Source organism: Pleurodeles waltl, chromosome 8 (genome assembly GCF_031143425.1).
Source record: "Pleurodeles waltl isolate 20211129_DDA chromosome 8, aPleWal1.hap1.20221129, whole genome shotgun sequence".
NCBI classification, from domain to species: Eukaryota; Metazoa; Chordata; class Amphibia; order Caudata; family Salamandridae; genus Pleurodeles; species Pleurodeles waltl.
Genome location: NC_090447.1, coordinates 1,175,062,510 through 1,175,078,053, shown reverse-complemented (window position 1 = coordinate 1,175,078,053; position 15,544 = coordinate 1,175,062,510).

Sequence of the window (15,544 nt, the reverse complement as noted above, 5' to 3'; positions counted from 1 at the left end):
TTCTATTTTCTTTCACATAAAGTAATTTTAATAACTATACTTTAATCCAACCACCAGTAGGTGATAGCCACAGTGCTTGCGGCCAACCCCCTATAACTCCTTGTAACTACCTGTGGCAAACCCCCTTCAACTACACCAACCCCGTGCCACGCTCACCCTTCGGTTGACAGGGGGTAGTGATGACTTCCTTCTTGCTGTCTTAACTCAAAACTTTTAACCTTATCAAAGAAACAAGTATGCATAAAAATATGATCTATCGGTACATCTGTAATCCATACTTAAACGTTTATCTGGCCAGGCGGTCTTGCTCCATACATTCCTTCAAACAGAACATCCCCAATTACCCCAGATTATTCACAAGGGCCATATCCCATTTTGCAATTACACAAGTAGTGAATCTGCTACTATATGCTGTTCTTACTTCTTTAAACCAGGGGTCGAGTTTTTCAGATTTAGTCTATGATTAAAATCACCCATCAGAAAGATCATGTCCTTCTGGAAGTTTGCACAGATCCATTCTACGTCTTCCATAAACCTTCTTAGCTCACATTCATGCTCCTCCGTATTACCCATGTGAACATATACATTAACCCCGTGGATGCCTGGGGCAAGACCAGTTGGTCCTGCACCCGGCCCATGCGGGGAGCACTAGCGCTCCCCCTGTGGGCCTCCCTCCCACACCCCCCCAGTCGGGGATGGAAGGGGAATTGCATCCCCTTCCACCCCGACAATCTGTTGACGTCAGCGCGCTGACAGCGCACCGACGTCATCAAATGTTGCCGAGGAGGCGCAGGAAGCCATTTGCTTCCAGCACGTTAAGAGAAAGTACGTGAACAAGGTGAGTCCTTCTCTTTTGGGGGTTTTGGGGGGCGACAGACACAGGGGGAAAGGAAAGTGTTTTTCCTTTCCCCCGTGCCACTTTCAATGGATTCCTGCTCCACTAGGCACCAGGGATTTTAGTTTAGTTTTTTGGGGGGAGCGACCCATTGGGCAAGGGTTGCTCCCCTGGGGGCAATATACCATCCGTGTTTCGGACCCCCCTGGGGGCGGATCAGCCGTTTTTCCGGGGTGATTGAAACCCACTAGAAACCAGGGATTATATTGTTTGTAGTAATTTTTGGCAACAACCCCTTAGGCAAGGGGCGCTTCCCTGGGGGCAATCATTTTTTATATGTTTCGACCCCCCCCGGGGCTAGATCGGCCATGTTTTGGGCTGATCTCACCCCCGGGGGATTGAAACCCACTAGGCCCCAGGGATTGTGTGGTGTGTGTGTGTATTTTGGGTCTTGGGGGCACTCCTTGGGCAATGGTCGCCCCCCCAAAGGGAGGAAATTAGTGTTGTCCATTTCTGCCCCCCTTGGGGGCAGATGGGCCTAAGAAAAATAGGCCCATCTGCCACAAGGGGGGCAGAAGCCACCAATACACCAGGGAATTTTTGTTTTTTTGTTTCCCTTTGTTGTTTTGTGCTGGGGGCGCACCCCTTTTGCAAGGGTCACCCCCCCCCAAAGGGGGCACATTACTGATGGCCATTTCTGCCCCCTTGGGGGCAGATAGGCCTATTTCTTTTAGGGGCAGAATCCACTTAGGCACCAGGGATCTTGTGTGTGTGTTTTGTGTGGGGGTGCCACCCCTTTGGAAAGGGTTACCCACCAAAGCCACTGATGGCCATTTCTGGCCCCCTTGGGGGCACATCGGCCTATTTTTTGTTTTAGGCCTATCTGCCCTCAAGGGGGGCAGAAGCCACTTAGGCACCAGGGAAAATTCTAAGTTCTTGGTGGTGGGGTGTTTGTCAACTAGCCAAGTATTTGTATGTGTGATTTTAACAGTTTATTTCTTCTTTTTGTTCTAGTTCAAAGCATTTGCTTCCTTTGCTGTGGATCCTTGCAGTTTTGGCAGTAGTTGTCCTGTGGTTTGCATAGTTGCATGTTTTAGGTAAGTAAAAGCAATTTACTCCAAAGGAGTATTGTTGACATGCATGAATGACATGTTTGTAGGTGGTGTACTAAATGCAGGATTCTATGTGAAATTGTCCTTAGGTTTGTGCACAATGATATTCGAGTTGTCTCATTTCTAATTTTCTTTTTTCTTTTTTCTTTTAGGTGGGATATCAATTGTGATTGCTCTGTCTGTGCAGAGTAGTTGCTGGTGAGTCTAGCTTTTTCAGGCAAGTGAGTGGTATAGTTTTTTAGTACGTAACTCTTTGTGATAAAGCAACACTTTGTTTATTACCTATTTTAGACAGTGCTGGTTGTTATTGGCAATCCATTTGTTGTTAGAAAGGATCATGGCTAGCTGCAGAGTGGCCACTCAGCAGGTTGTTAACATGCTTTTTGAGTCGTCTTCTGACCATGATTATGAGACTGACTCTGCATCTGAGGCAGAGAGATTCTGACAGTGAGTTTTCTGTCCGAGAGGATTCTTCTGATGAGGAAGCCACTCTCAGTGTAGATGAAGCACCTGTTTTTAGAGAAGGACATTGATTTGCCAAGAGTGCAGCAGCCTGGGGCTGAAGGGTTTCCCATTAGAAGACCTGACACCTGCATTGCCCCAAACATGAAGCAGCCACAGTTACCCGCATTTACCGGTCTCCCAGGGTGTAGAGTAAATATGGAAAGCTTTTTGCCTGTCAATTTCTTTCGCTTGTTTATGGACAATGTATTTTTGGAAGAGATTGTTGAGCAGACTAATTTGTATGCAGAGCAATATTTGAGGGACAACGCTGCCAGACTTAGGCCTCAGTCTAGAGCTACCCAGTGGGTTCCCACAAATCTGGAAAAGATGAAAAAGTTTTTAGGTTTGACTGTTTTGATGGGGTTGATAAGGAAGCTGTCACTGGCTTCTTATTGGTCTACTAGTCCCTTGATGGCAATGGCTATATTTCCTGCAACTGCGACTCGTAATCGCTAATTGCTTCTTCTTAGGATGCTGCATTTTGTTGACAATGCTTTAGCCTTGCCACGAGATCACCCTGATTATGACCGTCTTTTTAAGATTAGGCCTGTCCTTGATCATTTTTTAGATCGGTTTTCAGAGGTGTATGTTCCAGGCAAAGAAATAAGTGTGGACTAGTCTTTGGTCCTGTTCAAGGGATGTTTGGTTTTTAAGCAGTACATTTCTAGCAAGAATGCATGGTATGGAATTAAATTGTATATGCTGTCAGAAAGTAGTACAGGATACGTGTATAATTTCCGGGTCTACATTGGTAGGGATTCCAGTATTGACCCCCCTGGTTGTCTGCCCACTTTTGGAGTTAGACGACTGTTTCACAAAGGTCACCATTTGTATGTAGATAATTTCTACACTGGAGTGCAGTTGTTCAAGGAGTTGTTTAGAGTGGGCACTGTTGCTTGTGGCACAATCCGTTCTAACAGGAAAGGCTACCCAAGGGAGCTTATCTGTAAAATCCTTGAGAGGGGACAGTACAGTGCTGTGCAGAATAATGAGCTGCTAGCTCTGAACTTTTCAGACAGGAGGGATGTGTACATGCTATCTACCATCCATAATGAGAGTATTTCCCCTGTGACAGTTTCATGTCAGTTTGCCAAAGTGCACAAACCTGTGTGCATTTTGGACTACAATAAGCACATGGGTGGTGTTAAAAGAGTAGATCAGAGGTTGGAACCTTACACTGCTCTTTGTAAGTCTTACATGTGGTATAAAAAGTTGGCCATACATTTATTTCATTTGGCAACTTTTAATGCTTTTATTGTGTTCAAGGATTGTTCACCTGAGTCAAGGATGAAATTTGTTAAATTTCAAGAGTCAGTGATAGAGAGCCTTATTGTGGTGGAACAGGCAAGAGTTCCTAGAGTAGCAGTGGTGGAGGATGTGGCTAGATTGAAAGATCGCTATGTTCCAAATCGCATTCCTCCCACTACCCAAAAAATGTGCCCACTAAGAAATGTAGAGTATGTGCCCGAAGAGGTATCTGGAGGGAGAGCCGGATGTACTTCCCCGATTGCCCTTCAAAGCCTGGGATGTGTGTGACCGGCTGTTTCAGGAGTTACCACACCCAAACATTTTTTGGGGAAATACCGTGAGCGTAAACTGCCTGTTTTATATTTTCAGATGTTCAGTTTCACATTTCTGTCATGTTTTCAGTTAGAGCTTTTGTGTTTGTAGTGTTGTACTTACTTTATAATTAGTTAGTGGTTTCTTTGTTGTTTGCAAGCAAAAAAAAGTGATGGCGGTGTGTGTTCTTGGCTGGCGGTATGAGTGGGGTGGCGCTTGGCTGGCAGTGTGCATGGGGTGGCGCTTGGCTTACAGTGTGTGTTGAGTGGCGCTTGGCTGGCGGTGCAAGCCAAACGACAGTCCACACACTCCCATCATCTGTATCAGGCATGTGGGCGTATGTAAGTCTGTCGATGCAAGTGTTGTAATGTGCTGGGTCCGTGGCTGGCGGCGTGGATGGTCTTGTGCATGTCATGTATGAAAGGTGTGTGAATGGACTGTAAAGCAGTTGGGGCCAGATGTAGCAAGATATGATTTTGCGACTCGGAAAATGCGCGTCAGGGCGACTCGCAATTTCCGAGTCGCAAAATCATATGCAGAATAGCATCTCAGACACTTTCTGCGAATCGCAAGGGGGTCGCAAAGACCCACCTCATTAATATTAATGAGGTGGGTCACAATTTGCGACCCCCTTGTGATTCCCTGCACTCACAGGGATGGTGACCTGCTGGAGACAGCAGACCTCCATGTCTGTGACTGCTTTTTTAATAAAGCAGTTTTTATTTTGTATTGCAGCCCGTTTTCCTTAAAGGAAAACGAGTTGCAATACAAAAGAAAAAATGAAACCATTTGGTTTCGTTTTTTCAGAGCAGGCAGTGGACCACTGCCTGCTCTGAAAAAATATTTATGGCGACATTCACAAAGGGGAAGGGGTCTTATGGGACCCCTTCCCTTTTGCGAATGAGTTAGCACCCACTTGACATGGGTGCTAACTGCGAATTGCTTTGCGACGGCGTTCGCGGTCAGAAAGCAATTCTGCATCGTGGTGCGAATCGCAAATAGGAAGGGAACACCCCTTCCTATTTGCGACTCGCATTCCCATTTTGCGAATCGGAACCGACCCGCAAAATGGGATTGTGCATCGCGAAGCGTGTTTTGCATGGCGCAAACTGCGAATTACGCAGTTTGCGCCATGCAAAACGCTTTGTACATCTGGGCCTTGGTGCCTTGACACAGCTTTACAGCTCAGGAGCTGTGAGTCACTGGCTAAACTTTTTGGCCGTTCAGTTATTAGCAGTGCATTTCATTTTTGTGAAATGTATTGTTAATAAAATTTGATCTACTGAACCATCACCCACCCTCATGCCAAATCCAACCTGTATGTGTGGTAAAAATGACAAAACCTGCTCCGCTGTAATCAGGCGTCACAGCACACCTGTGACACACTAGGTGTCTCAGGTGGGACCCCGATGATGAAGCATGCCACCAAATTGGTTGGTGGGTAAGGGATCTTTTTCACATAACCTAAGCACATTTCTTTTCACAATTTTAGTGTTTGGCCACGTCAAAATGATATATTACAAAACTACCTGTGTTTGGGGGGAGGGGGTACCTATGTTTTTGGTCGGGATGCGGCCTTGATCTAGGGAAACCTACCAAACCCAGACATTTTTTTAAACTAGACACCCCAAGGAGTCCAGGGAGGTGTGGCTTGCATGGATCACCCAACATTTTCTTACCCAGACTCCTCTGCAAACCTCAAAATTTGCATAAAAAAGCTTATTTTCCTGACGTTTCTTTGTAGGACTACCGCTCCGCCACAAAATTCCTACTCCCCAGTGTTCCCCTCAGTGTCCCAAGTAAGATGATATCTCACTTGTGTGGGTCCCCAAAGCAGAGTCAGCCTAAAGATGTATCAAAGAAAACTATGTGCTCATCAACTCGCTGTGCTATCCCCTCAATCTCTACAGGTTTTTGGCCTTTTTCAGTTGCAGGCACCTGGGCCCCCACACAAGTGAGGTATAATTTTTATCGGGAGACTTGGGGGAAGGCTGGATGGAAGGAAATATGTGGCTCCTCTCAGGTTCCAGAACTTTCTGTCACCGAAATGTGAAGAAAAAGTGTTTTTTTAGCCAAACTTTGAGGTTTGCAATAGATTCTGGGTAAGAAAACACTGGGGGATCAACGCAAGTCACACCTCCCTGGAATCCCTCAGGTGTCTAGTTTTCAGAAATGTTTGGGTTTAGTAGGTTTCCCTATGTGGCTACTGAGCCCAGGACCGAAAACGCAAGTAACCCCCCCCAAAAAAACAGTTTTGTATTTGATAATTTTGATGTGTCCACATATGGTTTTGGGGCATTTCCTTTCATAGGTACTAGGCCTACCCACAGAAGTGAGGAACCATTTCTATCAGGAGACTTGGGGGAACGCTGGGTGGAAGGAAATTTGTGGCTCCTCTCAGATTCCAGAACTTTCTGTCACCGAAATGTGAGGAAAAAGTGTTTTGTTAGCCAAATTTTGAGGTTTGCAAAGGATTCTGGGTAACAGAACCTGGTGAAAGCCCCACAAGTCACCCCATCTTGGATTCCCCTAGGTGTCTGGTTTAAAAAAATGCAGAGGTTTGGTAGGTTTCCCTAGGTGCCGGATGAGCTAGAGGCTAAAATCCACAGGTAGGCACTTTTCAAAAAACAGCTCTGTTTTCTTTTGAAAAATGTGATGTGTCCAAGTTGTGTTTTGGGGCATTTCCTGTTGCGAGCACTAGGCCTACCCACATAAGTGAGGTATCATCTTTTCCGGGTGACTTGGGGGGAATGCTGGGTGGAAGGACATTTGTAGCTCCTCTCAGATTCCAAAACTTTCTGTCACCGAAATGTGAGGAAAAAGTGTTTTTCAGGCCAAATTTTGAGGTTTACAAAGGATTCTGGGTAACAGAACCTGGTGAGAGCCCCACAAGTCACCCCATCTTGGCTTCCCCTAGGTGTCTAGTTTTATAAATGCACAGGTTTGGTACGTTTCCCTAGGTGCCGGCTGAGCTAGAGGCCAAAATCCACAGGTAGGCACTTTGCAAAAAACAGCTCTGTTTTTTTGGGGAAAATGTGATGTGTCCCTCTTGTGTTTTGGAGCATTTCCTGTCGCCTGCACTAGGCCTACCCACACAAGTGAGGTATCATTTTTATTGGGAGACTTGGGGGAACGCTGGGTATAAGGAAATTTGTGGCTCCTCTCAGATTCCAGAACTTTCTGTCACCGAAATGTGAGGAAAAAGTGTTTATTTAGTCAAATTTTGAGGTTTGCAAAGAATTCTGGGTAACAGAACCTGGTGCGAGCCCCACAATTCACCCCATCTTGGATTCCCCCAGGTGTTTAGTTTTGAAAAATGCACAGGTATGGTAGGCTTCCCTAGGTGCTGGCTGATCTAGAGGCTAAAATCCATAGGTAGGCACTTTGCAAAAAACAGCTCTGTTTTCTTTGGGAAAATGCGATGTGTCCACGTTGTGTTTTGGAGCATTTCCTGTCGCGGGCACTAGGCCTACCAACACAAGTGAGGTATCATTTTTATCGGGAGACTTGGGAGAATGCTGGATGGAAGGAAATGTGTGGCTCCAAAATCTACAGCCAGGCACTTTGCAAAAAACACGTCAGATTTCAATGTAAACATGTGATGTGCCCATGTCACGTTTCCTGTCACGAGCATTAGGTCTACCCACACAAGTGAGGTACCAGTTTTATTGGGAGACTTAGGGGAACACAAGATAGCAAAACAAGTGTTATTGCTCCTTGTCTTTCTCTACATTTTTCCCTTCCAAATGTAAGACAGTGTGTAAAAAATACTTCTATTTCAGAAATGTCCTGTAATTCACATGCTAGTATGGGCACCCCGGAATTCAGATATGTGCAAATAACCACTGCTACTCAACACCTTATCTTGTGCCCATTTTGGAAATACAAAGGTTTTCTTGATAACTATTTTTCACTCTTTATATTTCAGCAAATGAATTGCTGTATACCCGGTATAGAAATGAAAACCCATTGCAAGGTGCAGCTCATTTATTGGCTCTGGGTAACCTAGGGTTCTTGATGAACCTACAAGCCCTATGTATCCCCGCAACCAGAAGAGTCCGGCAGACGTAACAGTATATTGCTTATAAAAATCTGACATCGCAGAAAAAAGTTACAGAGTAAAAACGTGGAGAAAAATGGCTGTTTATTTCACCTCAATTTCAATATTTTTTCATTTCAGCTGTTATGTTCTGTGGGAAACCCTGGTAGGACCCACACAAATTATCCGTTGCTGAATGCAGAATTTTGTCTACTTTTCAGAAACGTTTAGCTTTCCGGGATCCAGCATTGGTTTCACACCCATTTCTGTCACTAACTAGAAGGAGGCTGAAAGCACAAAAAATCGTAAAAATGGGGTATGTCCAGGTAAAATGCCAAAATTGGGTTTTCTGATTCAAGTCTGCCTCTTCCTGAAAGCTGGAGAGATGGTGATTTTAGCACTGTAAACCCTTTGTTGATGCCATTTTCAGGGGAAAAACCACAAGCCTTCTCCTGCAGCCCTTTTTTCCCATTTCTTTAAAAAAAATGAAATGTTTGCTCTATTTTAGCTAATTTCTTGGTCTCCTTCTGGGGAACCCACAAACTCTGGGTACGTCCAGGATCCTAGGATGTTGGGAAAAAGGGACGCAAATTTGGCGTTGGTAACTTATGTGGACAAAAGTTATGAGGGCCTAAGCACGAACTGCGCTAATAGCCAAAAAAAGGCCTGGCACCTGAGGGGGAAAAGGCCTGGCAGCAAAGGGGTTAATTATAGTAATGCTCTCGTACCCTGGATCTGCAGCATATAGGTGAAATTTACTGGCACGATCCAGTTACAACTTACTTTTATCCTTGTTATTTTTTTTGCTACCTTTGCTCTAACACTGCCCGAAGAAGTCTATCGAAAATGCATGGGGAAATTTTCTTGTGGGACCCCCCTTTTTTCTTCTCCCCCACTTGACAAATGACCACAAAATGTTCCAGGAAGGAGCAAAAGTGAAGATGCCTTTTTTGGAAAGTTTTTGTGAAATGAATATATATATGTTCGCTGAAAAACCCTTGTCTATGGAAAATATATATATATATATATATATATATATATATATATATATATATGTTCGCTGAAAAAATCAAAAGTTAAAGCTTAGTTATAGTGGTAAGAAAACATGTTTACCCTATGCAAACCAAGTTTAAACTGCACACATTTTAAATATTCTAAAGTTATAGTTAGAACTTTCATTACCAATTTATCCGCCACCTTCAAATTATTAAAAGTGGCGGGCCTCATTACACATTCTTTTCAGCTCACTAACCAGACAACACTACCTAATATATGTGTGTGTGTGTGTGTGTGTGTATATATATATATATATAATAAATACATAATTTTTATTTTTAACAATTAGTGGCATGTTTGAAAAAATAGCTCTTGATGCTACCTTGAGTATTTTGATTATTGATAACATATTGTTGCTTATATGTATAGGTTTGATCGACAAACATTATTGTGAGCATTTACATATAATTGTGTATGTTGCTTCACATCATAACTCCACATGGTTAGGCACTATAGGCATTCCAAAATAGTGTTTCTTGGCTTTGTTATTAGAATGTTACATATGAGTTCCTTCTCACTCTTTATGTAGTGTGGAATATATCACATCTAGTATGTGCTTCAATCTGTGACCCTTGAACAAGGTTACAGCCGAAAAACACCGGGGGAAGCTAATTCATTAAACTGAAACTTGCAGCTACAGGAGAGGCTGAGTTATTCCTTGGTATAAGGAGGAGGACGTGAGTTGATGGTAAGGGCTGCCGGAGCTCTACTCAGACATATATTACAGAATGGCAGTATATATTACACAATGGAGGTAGCCACTCTGTTGTTATAGTTAGAGTAACCAGCGATATACATTTTTTTAATTTTCCTCCCTTTATAAATTTGCATCCGTTTGACGATTGTGCATGAAACTTTGCAGACCTGCTGCCCCTGTTTCATTTTGCGGGGACTGAAAGTTTTGTGGTGTCTGGTCAAGGGCTTGCAAAGAAAAAAGAGAGGCCCCAAAATGGGCTTTAAATCCAATGTATTTTCCATAGACTTTTGAATTTCACTAAGAGCAAAAACCGTTAGCTGAGTATTTATGAAATTTGACAGTATTACATATTAGGGGGCGTAGATGATTTTGTAGGGGTATTGCAGGTAAGTAGAGTAAGTAAATGTTAAGTTATAATGCTTTTCACCTTAGTTAATATCTTGTAGCAAAATACTACGAAAAGTAGCAAGGAAGCCCAAAATATAAAATAGACTGTATATGTAAAGTTTCAGATTTACTACATGAACAACTGAAAGACCCATTCAGGGTCATGTTTGTATAGCCATTTCAGTGATGTCGCTGGGCATGGTATTTTAGCAACTCGGCCTGCTGCTCGTGCCTTTAAGCCTAGTAACATTTTATTCTGCTTCATTTTATTATTTTTGAATTGGCCACATTCCTGGTGGTGTTTTATATTTTTTTTCTAGTTCACCTAGGAAAGCATTTAATTTCTTAGCACAACATTCTTTCCCTCTGTGCTTTCCTCAAGGCTTCAGCAAGATAGAATTGTCAGCACAAGTGGTACACGTTATCTCTAACGTTCACAGAAACACACGTAGTTTTACATAGGGACATTTTCGCAGAACATCAGCTGTTTTATTATAAAAACATTTCCCTGTCCCATGCACATTAGAGGGAGGTTCCATGCAGATGACCACAACCGCATGCTTATTGACTTTGTTACAGCTGCTTGCAGAGACCACCGGTTCCCTGGCCTACATAAGGATGGTGTCTCTACAGACAAGAGGCCTCCATGCTACTGTTATACTCAGGTATGGGGGATGATATCTTCCCAGTGGGGAGTCCTGAAGGGCAGATTAGGGATTATCATGCTTTGCTCTAACATAGCTTAGGTAGGTATCACATATATTGTGCATAGTGACAGTATGGTGGGATTTTTCTTGTGTTTCACTTTCCTTGTCACCATTTTGCTTCTAGTATGTTTCATCATTCTAATTATTTCATTTCATGCCATTTTATCTAAGACACTGCTGATTCGATAAATCTTATTGAACCATTTTCTACATCTGTTTTTCTTTGCATGTGTGAGACTATTGTAACTGAGTGAAAAGGATGATATGTGGTCCAACACGATTTCCCTGAGAAGTCATCTTGTCATGCGCCCGGTTGCCACAAATCATCCCTGCTCTTGGGCAGGTGATGGGGTGCTGCTAGTTGGCCGGAAACGATTAGGCAGAGAGTTGTCACAAAGTGTGGGATTGGACTCAGTTCCCCACAATTCAGGTGATGCTGCCCCCTAAATCCAGTAGCCTCATTAGGATAGTGAGAGCCCACACGACATGGCGCGCCAATATTTGGTCAGGCACTGATTTTCAGATCCTCCAGAGTATCTCAGTATTACTACGTGCTAAAGACACCTCAATACTATATATTCGGTGACGTCTGTGGTATTGAAGATCTCCTCCTCAGCTAGGTAGGTAATACCTATCCAATGCTGTAGGTTGTTCAAGCTTTAACCTTAAAAGAATCAATCCCCATTTTTGGTGTCCTTATCTCTGATCAGAGAACCCACAACGGGTGGCAGATGCAATAAACATGCAACCTCCCCTCACCACTCATTTGCTATCTAATGGCCTTACATTCCAGAGGGTCCTATAGCATTTGTTGTTGAGGCTCATCCAGCCTACAGACCAGAAATATCCTACTCTTGAGTCACCTTTCAGGCAGTCGATGGGAACACTAACATATTTCATTATTAAACACCTGCTAACATACCTACACAATACAGAGCTTATGCATACTTAGAGATACCTCTATCCTTTCAAGACCATAATAATTGGCTTGATGGCGCTCTAGCCCACACAATGCTACATGTTAGGTTAGGTCTTCTGAGCAATGATGGTCCTACTTGGCCTTTATTGACCACATATACACCACATCCTGATGCAGCCACCTTGGCAATAGCTGAGGTTCACCACTTATACATTGAACTTACACTTACAGCGATATATAGACTCTTAGTACAATTTGTACTGCATACATTAAATACTAACCCAGTATAAGCTGCACCAGCACAACTGCATGCAGTTACAGCAGGCTTTAACCCGGCGTCTGTACATTTGATTATGGGTAAGGTACCCACCAAACGTGAAGAAATTCAGTTTTGGTGAGCTCAAAAATGAAAGTACTGGAAGCAGTTTTTCCCCTTAAGATAAACATAGAATTCCCACTACGTGCTTGCCATTTGGGATGGTTCCCACAGTAGACAACTGCAATACTTGGAGCACGGAATTTGCCATGCTCCATACTACCGCACACAGTACACCAACACTTGTCGATATTCCAGAAGTGTTAAAACAAATTCAAGATGAATATGGGGCTACCTCAGCCCTGGATTTGGGGATGCAATTAATTGGCAACTTTGCCATTGTACTTTCAATAATATGATGTAATCTTAAAGGGGAAGCAGTTGCACTAGAAGTGCGCATGCTGCTGTGGGACCTTCCTGTACAGGATCAAGAACACGAGCTGCCAAAGATTATCGCTGTACTATCCTGGACATCCCCGCCATTGCCATATCACAAGCCACCTGAGAGACCTTCATTGGCTCCCTGTCAACAAGAGAATCACCTTCAAACTCCTCACCCACGCTCACAAGGCACTGCACAACAACGGACCAGAATACCTCAACGGACGGCTCTCTTTCTACACCCCGACCCGACAGCTCTGCTCCGCCGACCTCGCCCTCGACACCATCCCACGCATCCACAGAACAACCACCGGCGGCAGATCATTCTCGCACCTCGTCGCCAAGACATGGAACACTCTTCCCACCCACCTGCGTCAGATCAAGGACCTCCTTACGTTCAGGAGACTTCTCAAGACTTGGCTGTTCGAGTAGTAGCAGCCCCCTCCTTCAGCGCCTTGAGACTCTCATGGGTGAGTAGTGGGCTTTACAAATTCCCTGATTGACTGATCACGGAGACCTATTCTAGTATTGGTCCGGATAGTATGAGAGCCAGACTTAGTAAACCACAATTACAGGGTAAATCCAATAAGGATTCTACCAGGCAAGCACCTGAGGGTTCTAAAAAACACTGGGATAAACAAAAAGAAACACAAAAAAGAAAGGGGAGAATCTCCACATTCGGAGACCCCTCCAAACCGCTATTATCTTAGAAATGGAGATAATATAAAAAACCTGATAGATATCAAGTTTCTGTTAAGAAAAAAGAGACAATTCCCCAACAAAAACCCCTATTCAATACAAAATGGCACTCAGGATGAGAGCTTTACTGAAGAACAAGAAGTGGGCACTGGCCCTGCTAGACAGCGCAGCAGAGATCACACTAGTTTGCTGGAATCTTCAACAGCATCTGGAGGTGAAAGCACGTGCCAACTTTTTACAAGTCAAGACTGCGGACACCCTAGAGGATGTATAAACTAAAAATACCATTAATTATATTTTGTTGGTCGAAAAATATTGGCCAATAGAATGTGTCCATAATCTCCCATATGGGAAAGAGGTAATTGTAGGGTGGGATAAAGATTCTTCCTACCATATAATACCAATTAGATCCAAACCCCTACTACAACCCCAATATCCAATAACGAATTAAGCTAGAGCACCCCTGAGGGAAATCCTCACACAGCTAGAGTACCAGGGCGTAAATGAACCCTGTGTCTCACCAATGTACAACCTGTTGTTCCCCGTAGCTAGACCGACCATTCATATAGAATAGTCTTAGACTACAGACATTTAAATAGTCATACACACACATTTGCTATTCAAAATGCACACAGTACAGCACTTATAAACAATATAGTGCACAAAAAATACAAAACAATGCTGGATATTTCGAACGTTTTTTCTGCCAAAATATAGCACCTGAAAGTAGAGCTTTAACAAGTTTTAGCGCTTTCGGTTCACAGGAAAAGTTTGGTTGACTCCCACAAGGGCAGGGTTATTTTCAGCTTGTGTCACTTCAATTTTACAACCCATTAACCCTGAGGCGTTGTCCTACGTTGATGAGATCTACCATATGGCCGATTATCTCATCCAACATATAAGATGGGTGAGCTGCATTGTTGTGGGATTTGCAGAAATTAGGCTACAAACCCCATTTACAAAAAAAAAAAAAGCCATCCTTAGTGTCCTATTTTATGGATATAAACTACCAGACGAAGGCAAGAGCCTAGTGCCCTATTGTTTAGAACAATTTGCACAATTGCAACCACCTAAAATCATGAAAAAGCTCCAGTCACTGTTGAGCTTTTTAAATTTTGGCAGAATATACATTCCAGATTATGCACAACACACTAAACCATTATGTGATTTAATATGTCCTGACTATGCAAGCAAATATTGGACATGCGAACACACAAACATACTTAGAGCATTACAACAAGCCACGCTTGAAGCTAAACACACACAAGAAACAACAAAATACACTTGGTCATCAGAGTAATTGCTGGTGCCATTGGTTTCACCTATGTAACATTCAATGAGGGTGATATCGTACCTAATACATACAAATCACATTTGTGTTCCACAGATGAACAACACTTTGCTCCCACTGAAAAAGTTCTGACTGATGTTCAGATGGCTGTCATTAAAGAGAGACCCCTGGCCCAGGGGAAACGCATCATTGTTGTATCTCCGATCCCAGCCCTTGAGTCTGTAGTCAAAGACAGCATTCTTAACGCAAAGGCACTACATCCATTTTTGATTCAATGGGCAACGTCTCTGACAGCCACTGATGTTGACTATGTTTTTAACCCATAATTACAAATTCAAGGATTTTTACAGTTCAAATTTGAATAACCAGTTCCAGCAAACACGTAGCATATTGAACAATATCAAACAATCATGAACACTGATAGCTCAGCCCAACCTGCAGTAGGCACAAAACACCAATACTCCACCACCTGTGCGGTTGTGAGTGGCTATATGAAAGATGGTGAATTCCATCTACAAAACACTAACACTCAGACCTTAGGGAACTACACGACACAACTAGGAGAGCTCAAGGCACTGTTTATAGCACTGTAACACACTGATCCATGACAGTAACATTAATCGTCTGTGATTGGTATTATTGTGTCCAGTCCTTCAATGAATATCTACATTACTGGTGCCAGAATGGAATCAGAGATTCAAAAGGTAACACCATTAAATACAAATTACTGTGGGGGAAAGTAGCAGATCTGAAAGAAACGCTACACAATGTCCATATTGTTTATACACTGGGACATCAACGTGTCGGAGTACACGTTGAAGGCAAAACCTTTGCCCAGCAGTAGCTACGGCTTCTGTTGCTGCAATAACTCATTCACGGAGGAGGTAGGATGATGAAACTCTGGCTGCTGTGAAAATGTCGGCTGAAGGCAAGCACAGGCCAAAGGCATATTCCGCCAAATACTCGTACCTAGCCTCAATACTGCCCTCATAACAATACCAGGGGTGGGTAATCATGTGATCCCCAACCAAGATCAAAGAC